Source organism: Athene noctua, chromosome Z (genome assembly GCF_965140245.1).
Source record: "Athene noctua chromosome Z, bAthNoc1.hap1.1, whole genome shotgun sequence".
Lineage (NCBI taxonomy): Eukaryota > Metazoa > Chordata > Aves > Strigiformes > Strigidae > Athene > Athene noctua.
In genome coordinates this window covers 30,860,384-30,870,873 of record NC_134077.1, presented here as the reverse complement: position 1 = coordinate 30,870,873, position 10,490 = coordinate 30,860,384, and positions in this window count along the sequence as shown.

Below are 10,490 nucleotides of genomic sequence, written 5' to 3'. Positions count from 1 at the left end.
AAGTCCTGCATGATGCAAGCATGCCAGACAAACATTCAGCCCTCGAATGTACTTATGTGGCCTCTTGTTTTCCTCTTGTGTGGCTCTGAAGGGTTATGAAAATAAGAGGCCAAACAAATTCATGCCAGCAGTAATTCCAGCCCCACCCTGCAGAATGGGCAGACACCACATGACCCAAGGAACAGCCAGATTTCATGATTACATTTAAATAAATGTTGACAGTTGAAAAGACTGCTCTGTTTCGCCCAGTTTTTCTCTCTGCTCATGTTCCTTCACTGCAGGGGGCTATCAGCACCTTGGCTAACTTGGCTGCAGCATGACAGGAGAAGATTTCACTCTGCAGGAACAAAAAGTTCCTTTAGAACTTGAAAATGCCCACGTAACAAAGCAGCATTAGTAAACAGGATTTCAGTGAACACCACAATGCTTAATGATTTCAGGGGGTTAAGAAGAGGCACGGATGAGGTGGGAAGAACCAACTGTTTTTCCAAATATTTTAAGTTCCGTGTTTGCCAAGATCTGCAGGAGGGAGACACAAACAGTAATATTAATAATAAAAAATAAAGGATATAGAAGAGTATTTCACTTCACTTTGCAGGCGGTTTGGCTATTTTGTTTGTTTTCTCTTCTTTTTTTCTGGACTTGGCTCCAGGTACCTGTAGTATTATTTAGACACTTCAGACAGGAATTTATAGTTGCCTTTTGTTGAATTGATCACAAGCTGTATCGACTCCATGTTTCTGAGTCTCTTTATCTCTTTGTAATTTTTCTCATCCTTAACCTTATGGCAGACTTCTACACTCTGCTTCGGAGCATATATGAACAGTACTTCTGGGTATTACCAGAATTAAACAGAAACTTCCATGAGCCCTTAGAAGAGTGGAATTTTTCTTACCAGCTTCAGAAAGGAAAAGGGAGATACTGCCTATAAATGAAACTTATTTTTTACAATTACATATATTCAGGAAAAATGCAAGACTGTGGTCAGTCCTACTGTTTTCTGAGAACTGAGAATATTAGTTGTTTGCTCCACATTTTAGGTTCACTGTGCACTGTGATCTGACTGCTGTCAATACAGATTAAACAGCATGTGGCATCAAATAATTTAGAAAAGTTTACATTGTTTGGAAATCCAGCTGAAAATTTTGAAAATCATATCTCCATGGTTTGTTTTATAATTTTTTAAATGCAAATACTGCATTTGTTTTTTTCTTTTAATTGTGTTACTAAAGAAACTTGCAGCATAGCTCAGACCTCATTGTAACTCATTACTATTACTTCATCTTGAGGTTACTTTTATTACAAAGAACAAAAATATTAACAACCACCTTGTAATAGGTAGCTGCCAACTGTAAAAAGACTATGACTTATTTACATTTTCAACTTCAGTAATTTTTTAGAGGTGAGAACAAGGTTTGTGTTCTTACTGGCTCGGCATCAGTTATACTACAAGTACAATACCATGATGCAAAGTTTTGAGTCTATTAATAAAACATGGAGGTTCTTTGACTGCTAGACACTGTGTAAATTTGGCACTTTTGGGTATACACTTAAGCTAGATTACTTTTATCTTCCTTTTGTCCCGATCCAATGTCAGGGGAGGTTTCAATACGATCCCAAGAGCGAGATTAAGACACAAACAAGGTCAAATGCTGTATACCCAAAATGGGTTTTTATTGTTAAGAAAGTGAGAAGGGGTAGCAGTAGGACAGAATGGAAGGAAAAGGCAGAAATAAAGCAAGGATGTGGGATAGGGCTGCAAGAATAGTCACCACCATGGATCCAGCGGCGTCCCGTTGGTCCTCAGTCTTCAGTTCTTTGGTGGTGGGTGCACACGGATCTGGCTTTGATGGTGGATGCACGCAGAGCAAGATTTTCTGATACCTTTCTAAATTCATTGTACCAACTGATCAGCATATCTGCTCCCCTTTAGTGTATTTTTTTTTCCTCTGGTCCAACAGGTTTGTTGCATCTGGCTTCAGGGCAGGAAGGTTTGCCTCTTGTCAGTTCATTAGCAATGCGGACATGGGGTCTGGCCTACACAATGGAGCCACAAACGGCTCCAGGATGGGGCCAGCTCAGTCCATGTCTGCCCCTTTGAGGCTTGTCTAAAGAGTCCGGACAATACAGCCGCAAAGAAGTGGGGGGGTGCATCCTTCAATACACTCCCGCTTCTCTGGGCAGCATCCCCCAGAGCAATTCACAGGCTGCAGCAGCTTCTCTTGGAGGTCTGCACAGACACAAGCAAGCTCTGAGACAGTCATAGGACATTTCAGTCTCTCACACTTTCACATCTGTTTTCTTCTTCTCACCTCCCATCATTCTCTCTGCTACTTCTCTTTGAGCATGGATTGCCAGTTGTAGACTCTTGCAACTTTGCTTTCAAGATGCTTGAGGATGTTGTAACGGGTAAAAAGAGAACAATAGCATTGTATCAATGTTTCATGGACACCACAGTGCTGTTTGACTCCCATATCCTCCTTGCAGGTGGCAAGATAGCAAACCATCAAGAAACCAAGTGGCATAAGCATAACACATTTCTCCATATATTCCTCACTTGACTTTGTAAGGAGTGGATCTGTACCACTAATTAACTTGCCACAGAAGACAAAACAGTTGGCTCTGCAAGAACGTATCCAGTTTCCTTGAATTATTATCTTGAGGCAGAGTAGTGTAGCATTTTTTACACAGAATATAGTATAGGCTTGGGCTGGGATTATGTCAGTGGAGAGACAGAGCTAGACCTGTTGTCTCTGTACCATGCATGCTGAGCCAGTACTGTGGAAACCTCTGGAGGTGCATCCAAGAGGCTTCTCTTTGCCAGCACAAGGCCAGCAGATTTTATGCACTCATGTTCATGCCATATCAAGCACGATCTGTTTCCTGCTATGCTGCAAAGCACTCTGGATTCCTAGAAAGCTTGATAGCTCTGTTGCAATGTGGTAAACTCAGAAAGTCAATTCAGGCTGGGTGCTGTATCTGAATGATTAAGTCCTCCTCCAGTTTGGAGTGTCAGGGGGTTGCTGTGCAAAGATACTCCTAGGTCTGGCCAGTCTTATGAGAAGTGGTTCCATGACTGCTCCCAGTACTTGCATCATCCATGTTTTTCTGCTATTGGGAAAATGCTTGTTTCTTTCCATCAGATAATGGCGAATTCACTGTAATTATTTTTGGCTGGTGTACTGCCAGAGTTATTTCAAAGTGGTGTAATAGAGAATAGGCTCATGCCCGTGTATGGTTTCTTTGTTCTGGAGAAAATAGTGTTGCTGAAGGTCAGACTAAGAGATCAGAAACCCCAGTAAAAATCCTTTCAGCCTGATGCAGAACAAAAGCTTGAACCAACATTACCTACTTGTCACATCCTTGTCCTGCCACTGGGGCAGACAAATCTGAAGGACCTCTGTCTATTCACACTTAACCTACTCAGCTCAAAATGCATCAATAGCTACTGGACAAAAGGACTTTCCACCCTGGGGTTGAACATGATTAGCTTCTGTAAAAAAGCAGTGTCAAGACAAGGGCTGAGAGCAGATACAGTTCAATACTTCCTGGCCTGCTAAGCAGGGAGCTCTTCTTTGCTTCAGAGTGCTCAAACCACAGCTCCTGTAACCTGAGGGAGGCATCAGATCTGCATCTTCCATATCACTGACTGCTCTGGACATTTCACTAATGATTAAAAGCACTGCCATCCACATTCACTGTCTCAAAAGTATGTAAAAGGCCAGCATGAGGAAACTCCTGGTGGTGAGTTTATATGCCTGTGGAAATACAAAGAAACAAACCGAAAGTCATTAAATGCAGTTTGATCTAAACAATACTTACATTTTTACTTCTTTTGTTCAACAGAAGGTAAAAACATCTATTGTTCACAATATAATCAATATTTAAATGGCATGGTAGCCGTCATCTTTTTTTCTTACATGAAAATCCATATAAGTGTATTCTTAAGCCTACATATAATGACTTCTTTTGTCCATTTTGTGAACAAAGGCAAAACCCACCCTTTCTAACGTCAAGCCACTAGATTCTAGCAAGGCGCTCTGGAGTGGTTCTGTTTCAAAAGAATGTTACAAAAAATGTGAAACCTTCTACACTGGCATAACCTGAGAAGACTCTACAGAAATTGAAATGCCAGACTAGTGAGATGGAATTTGCCTGTGTTGCTGACTGGGAAGGGAGAAGGGGGAAGAACAGCACACATTCCTACTGTAGAAGGAAAAACCTGTTTGTGACTCACACGGGAGAATTTTTTCCGAGAACAGTTCATCCTAGTGAAACTAAGACACTCGGGTCATGTTGCCAAGGTCATTGATATTTTAGATTATCTGATCCTTAAAGGAAAATTACCAAATTAAAAGTTGTGGGCAATATCCTCCATGGGTCAAACTGCTGCAGCTCCAGTGTAGCCACTAGAGGCACTTAACACCACGACGGGTTTCACGCTTCTTTTCTCATGCTAATTTGAGTTTTATATTACATCCTGTTTTCACAATCTTTCCGCTGTTGATTTCTGAAAGTCAAGCTGTTTCAGAGTCTGGCTTTCTTATATGTAATCCTATAACTGCATGGTTGTAAACAGAACAGTGAAATACATACAAAATAAACTTACTTGAAGTCATACCCAATGTAATGAACATGTTGTATTAGTGTCTAAAGCAACACTGGGCCGTAACTTCCTGCCACTTGCTATCTCCTACCTCTTCCCATTCCCAGTCAACTCTTGTTAAATGACAGCCTTTTTTCTCCTTTCATGGACCCCCTGAGATACAGCAACTGTCTAAAGCCTAAACATAAAACATTACATTTATTAAATGTGGAGACCATGTAAGGTGCAACCTCCCTGCAGAACCAGCTGCACAAAAACATCTTCACTGTTTTTACAGAAGGCAATTCCTTAATGGAGGTAAGCATTTGAAAATAACTTCTTACTCTAGTTAGTGCCGTTTTTGTTATCTCAATGTGATGAATTCCCTTCATAGTTTAAAAATCATGAGATTTAACTCTAGCAGAATATGAGTGTTGAGCTCTCCTTACTTGCCTTCTGAGTGGAAGAGCACTCCTTGCTGGCCACTAAGAGGAGGTACAAACACAGTCTGAGATTCATTGTGTGTAAATTCAAGCAACAGTCATTGTTTCATAATCCCTATTGCTTCAGCATTTTGCTGGCCTACAGTGAGCTAACAGGCCAGATTCAGCAGAGTCATAGGGTCAGAAGTTACCAGATTTTTCAATACAAACAGAGATCCTCACATACTCAGATAGCTGGGGTTTTAAGAAGAATACTCCCTCTGATGAGAATCCTCTGCTCATACCTTGTGTCTCTAATCACACACCTGAATTGTAAGCTTGACAGGGCAAGTTTTCTCTCTGCTATGACCAGGGCATACAGGGACCCAATGGTAGTGATATACTGCAGACTAGTAAAATATTAAATGGCTATCAGTAAGGAGCAACCTCCTGTGCAATTGTCTGCCTGACTAAATCCATGAAATCTGGACTCACTTTGGTGCATCACAGATCCTCCGGAAGTATAATCCACCCATGCATCATGGGGAAACCTGACATACACTGTGTAACTATGGAGAGTTTTATGTACAAACATATTCCGTATTATTAACAGATCAAAATCCACAGTTTAAGATTAATTATACTCAGTATCTTTGAGCTATTTATCCTACAGAGTGCAGCATGATAGTTCCTGGCAATACTCCACAGAAAAACTTTTGTGTAGGTTATCACTTCCACATCTTCTCATGAAGAATAGGGTCCAGTTTCCCTCAACCACATAAAGCCAGTCAGTCAGAAGCCACTGTCATTTTATGCCTGACTTCACTACTGCTTAATAAAACATTTTCCTGTTTTGGAAAACACTTGGCTATTCAAAATACAAGCAGAGATCCTAGTAGTCACTTCAAGTAGCCTTGCTGTGAACTACAGCTGAAGGGAAAAGTGTACTGAAGGTTTAATAACAAACATATTTCGAAAACAGTAACTAATCACATGGGAAACCACATATTTCAGCACATTACTCTATGAAAGATTTTTTGTTACAAAACAATTACTAAATCAAAGTGTTGATTATTAAGAGAGAAACTTCTTTTATGTCTTAATGTTCTCCTTAAGAAAATTACACATAAGACCTACACAGAATTCAAACTTTATCAGACAGCTCTGTCTACAAACAGCCTCTGAACATCCCTTAAAAATCCAATAAATGCTTCTCCAAATTTATTAAAAGGCCATGGCCATTAGGCAGTCAATTTTTGTTGTTCCCCTAAGAGACTGCTTACGGCAAATTTTACTGTGTTTCCTTCCCTCCTGGTATTGACTTATAATAAAAGAAAAACATTTTTCCCTGCTTAATGCATTTTCCAAAATTACATCAGTATCCATCCACTTCAAACAATTTCTAACAAAGGCCTTGTCCAGCTGAGTAAACAAAAAGATTTTACATATATTTCATTGAGCATTTTTAACTTTTTTATCATGAAATATTAACACAACTCCTCTTGCCAAAACTCATCACTACTCAGACAAGTAATTATTTACATACGTAAACTGAGGTATAAGTGCTTTTACTGTCACAGCAGAAGTTAAAAAACCCCATCCTGGTGAACTTGCAAGCTCACATGAAAATGGGGTATTAATATGCTACACAATTTAATGGACTTACAAGGCAACATGTCTCTGAAATAATAAATACTGTCTGAACAAAAAGAATTTCTCATGCTGATACACCTGTCAGAAAGAGAAAGATGAGCAGTACATGATATCTTATCTTGTTCTCTTTTTCAGCAGATTAAACACAAATCATTACCAAAGTTGATGGCCAGATTTCCTGAGTGCACAGTTATTTCCAAACAAGTAGCAAGATAGGCAGCCAACCCAGTGCCCCCTAAGAGAAAACTCTTTTCATCCCCAGCTGTTGAGGGCACGGACTTTGAATATGCTTAGAATGAAGCTTTAAGCATAGACTTTGTGGTGGTGTGGGGTTTTTTTGTTGGTTGTTTTTGCTTTGTTTTGTTTTTTTAAATTAGAAACATAAAATCCAAGGAAACAAATGCAGTATGAGCCATTTTTCTTTGTTTGGTGCTTTAAGTAGATTTTTTTTTAAAGCTGAATTGGACTCCATTTGATGTTAAGGAAAGGAAACCCTGTTCCTGACCAAGATGTGTGGCAGGGTGGGCATGGGAAGAGTGCTCCTGTTTATGGATTAACCTCAGAAGCTCAGGTTCCCCACCCCACCCCCCCCGCCCTTTTTTTTTAAGGACATAAAGGCAGCTGAAAATAAGTTGACAATACAGAGGAAAGACCTCATTTGACTTGTTGCATAGCCCTGAAATCCTCTTCAAACCAAATCCAGCTTTCACTCACATTGTCATGATCTCAGTGGTATCAAATTTTCTTGTCATGTGCTGCTATTCACTAGAGAAAATGGAAGAGAAAGGAACCCTCCCTGCACTGATTTTGAAACACACTGATGAATGCTCATTTTTGCCAAAGTTATCTTGACTGCAGCATTTCACCACAGAAACTCTATGGAGTCCAGTTTTTTGAAAGCTGCAATGTAAATCAGTAATTACTTGTTACATGAAGTGTCAATTAAACTTGCATGCCCCTTTATGGCAAGGTTTCACTTTTCCTCAATGATGTGTTAGACCATCAGAAAGACTGGTGACTTTGTGGCTGGTTCATAAGTGTGTGGCACAGGAGTTCTGGGTCTTGCTCTTGGGTGGTCTTCCTGTACAATCTTTACACCCAAGGGTCATTCCTTGCCTAAAGACAACTGAGACCTCTGCATGCCACCATAACACAGTAATATGCTGTGGTGGGTTATCCTTGGCTAACAGCCAAACTCCCACCCAGCTGCTCACCACCTGCCTCCAGCAGGACTGAGAGAGAAAATTCATATGGGTTGAGATAAAGGCAGGGGGACTGCTTACTAGTTGCTGCCACGGGCAAAACAGACTTGCCTTGGGGAAAATTAATTTATTTTGTTGCTAATTAAAAAATATGCAGATGGTGAGAAACATTCAATAAAACCACGTTTCCACTCTCTTTCCCAGGCTCACATTCACTCCTTCATTCCTGACTCCTCTATCCCACACTAAGTGGTGCAGGGGGTTTGCAGTCAATACACAGCAGTTGCCTTTCTGCTGCTTCTTCCTCTTCACTGTTTTCCTGCTCCAGTATGGGTTCTTTTCATAGGCTCCAGTTCTTCAGGGTAAACCTGCTCCAGCATGCATTCTCCATGGGCTGTGGGGAATATCTACTCTGCCATGCAGCACCTCCTCCTCCTTCCCTGACCTTGGTGTTTCCCTGTGATGTTGTTCAATCTTTTTTTCCTCTCCTTTTCTCTCTCTGGCATTTACTGCCCTTTCTTAAGTACAGTTTCCTAGAGGCACCACCAGCATGGCTGAGGGTCTCAGCTGTGTGCTGTGGTGGGTTGGTATGGCTGTGGCCAGCACGGGGCAGACCCTGGTCTCTTCATGCGATGGCCACCCCTGCAGTCCTGTCCTTGCAAAAACCTTGCCGTGGACACCCAGAACAAATGTACACTATTATATTTCCTAGCTGCACAAAGAAGTCCTTGCCATAATGCCCATTTGGCTATTTTACTGTGTGCTGTGACAGTACGTCATGCAAAGTGACAACAATTTGCGATTGGGATGTGGTATGAAACTTAGAGTTTACTCTAAGTGGTGAAGATTTGTAAAAATACTTTTCAGGTTTTTTTTCCCAGCAAATTTCACCACATCCCTATGTCACCTTCCAGAAAACATTATGCAAACTCATAGATCGAACCAGGTGTGAAGATCAAACTATAAAGAAAATACAAAGAAAACAAATACTATATCTACAGCAATTTATTCACCTATACAAGGCGACAGCCAGATATGTATGGATATGCATGTGTGTGCGCTTGTGTATATGAAGAAGAGAGGGATGAAGAAAAAAAAACGGGAGAGGGTGAGAGCATGAGGAGAAGGAGGAAGGGTAACGGGAACTTGCACACTCCTGATATTACAAGGCAATGCAAACAGCGACAGGTGCAGTTATTTATGGCAAAAGAAAATATATGCATTGGTGCAGACTGACCTAGGCTTACACAGTGGTCACCTGCCTGTAACTTAACAAGTCAATCTATACCATAAAAGATCCCTCCATTTCTCTTCTGGAGTGGAAGGAACACAAGAGGTAAAATAAAAAGGATTAGGGGAGTTGTTCTTCATTTCAGGCATGGAAGGCAATTTACGCTGTCAGATCCTGGCTGAAAAAAGCAATCTGTTGTGGACAGTGGTGGTTAAAGCATATCGGATTCAATCTGTTACAACACATCACAGAAAAATCAACATGTGTTTGAGATTATACCTATAATAAGTATTTTAAAGAAAGGGATTCTGAAGGCAGCTACAGAAACTACAGACTTTAAAACAAGTTCTGAACTCTTGGGACTAGTAATCCTTCCTGTAACAGCCCCTTAAGGTTTAATGGCCTGAGCTTTACATAAACTACGAGCAACAAAATGCAGTGTATCATGTGAGCAAGGAAGCAGAAAAATCTGCTATTGGGAAACTTCTGAAAGTTAAAAATCATATATACAATGCAAACACACTGTGGCTGCACTGGACCATGAAGTATGGTGAAGTAAACAGGGAAATGCTTTCACATTTAAATGCTTTTTTCAAGCACATTAATGCTTTCATAAGAAGGAGCTTCCAGTCCTCATCTATTAGATTCTAGGATATATTTATTTTTCCTAGTCTTTTTTTTATTGCTTTTTCAGAAATTCATTATTTCTCAGAATATGTCTAGAGTAAAAATTACTGTTAGGAAGAAATGAGAAAAATGTAATTTTGAAAGAAAAAAAGAGGATATTTTTAGCTGATATGTTTCAAGAGTGGTGCTACCCTAGAGAAATTTGTCTGACAGATTCCTACTGACCCATGATTTGTACTGAATCACTCAATGTATATAGCAAATAAAACCTCCCTCGTTTTTAGCACTTATTGGCACACAAAGAGAGATGCAGTAGATCAAGTACAAACTATTTTAATTCAGATTTAGTGAGTGTCTGCAGGTCAAGACAGGGGTGAATAGCCTAAGCATTGAGAGGATGCTGCTATGAATTCTATTGGAGCAAAAGACAATTTGGACGGCTGTCAACATTTTACATTTCATAGCAGTACAGTTGCTATTTGTTTTGCCAGAATGTTTACAATTAAAATAATTACTTTGTTAAAATACAGTGACAATCCTTAGGTCAGGCATTTTCTGTGCTTTCAACTCTTACTGAAACGGTAACAGAAACACTTTCTAAATACATACAAGTAATTAAATTTCTAAGTAGTACTTTTACTTAGCACCTGAATTCCTGTGTATTGTATAGAATGATCATAGAATCATAGAATATCAGGTTGGAAGGGACTTCAAGGATCATCATCCAACCTTTCTTGGCAAAAGTACAGTCTAGAAAAGATGGCACAGCA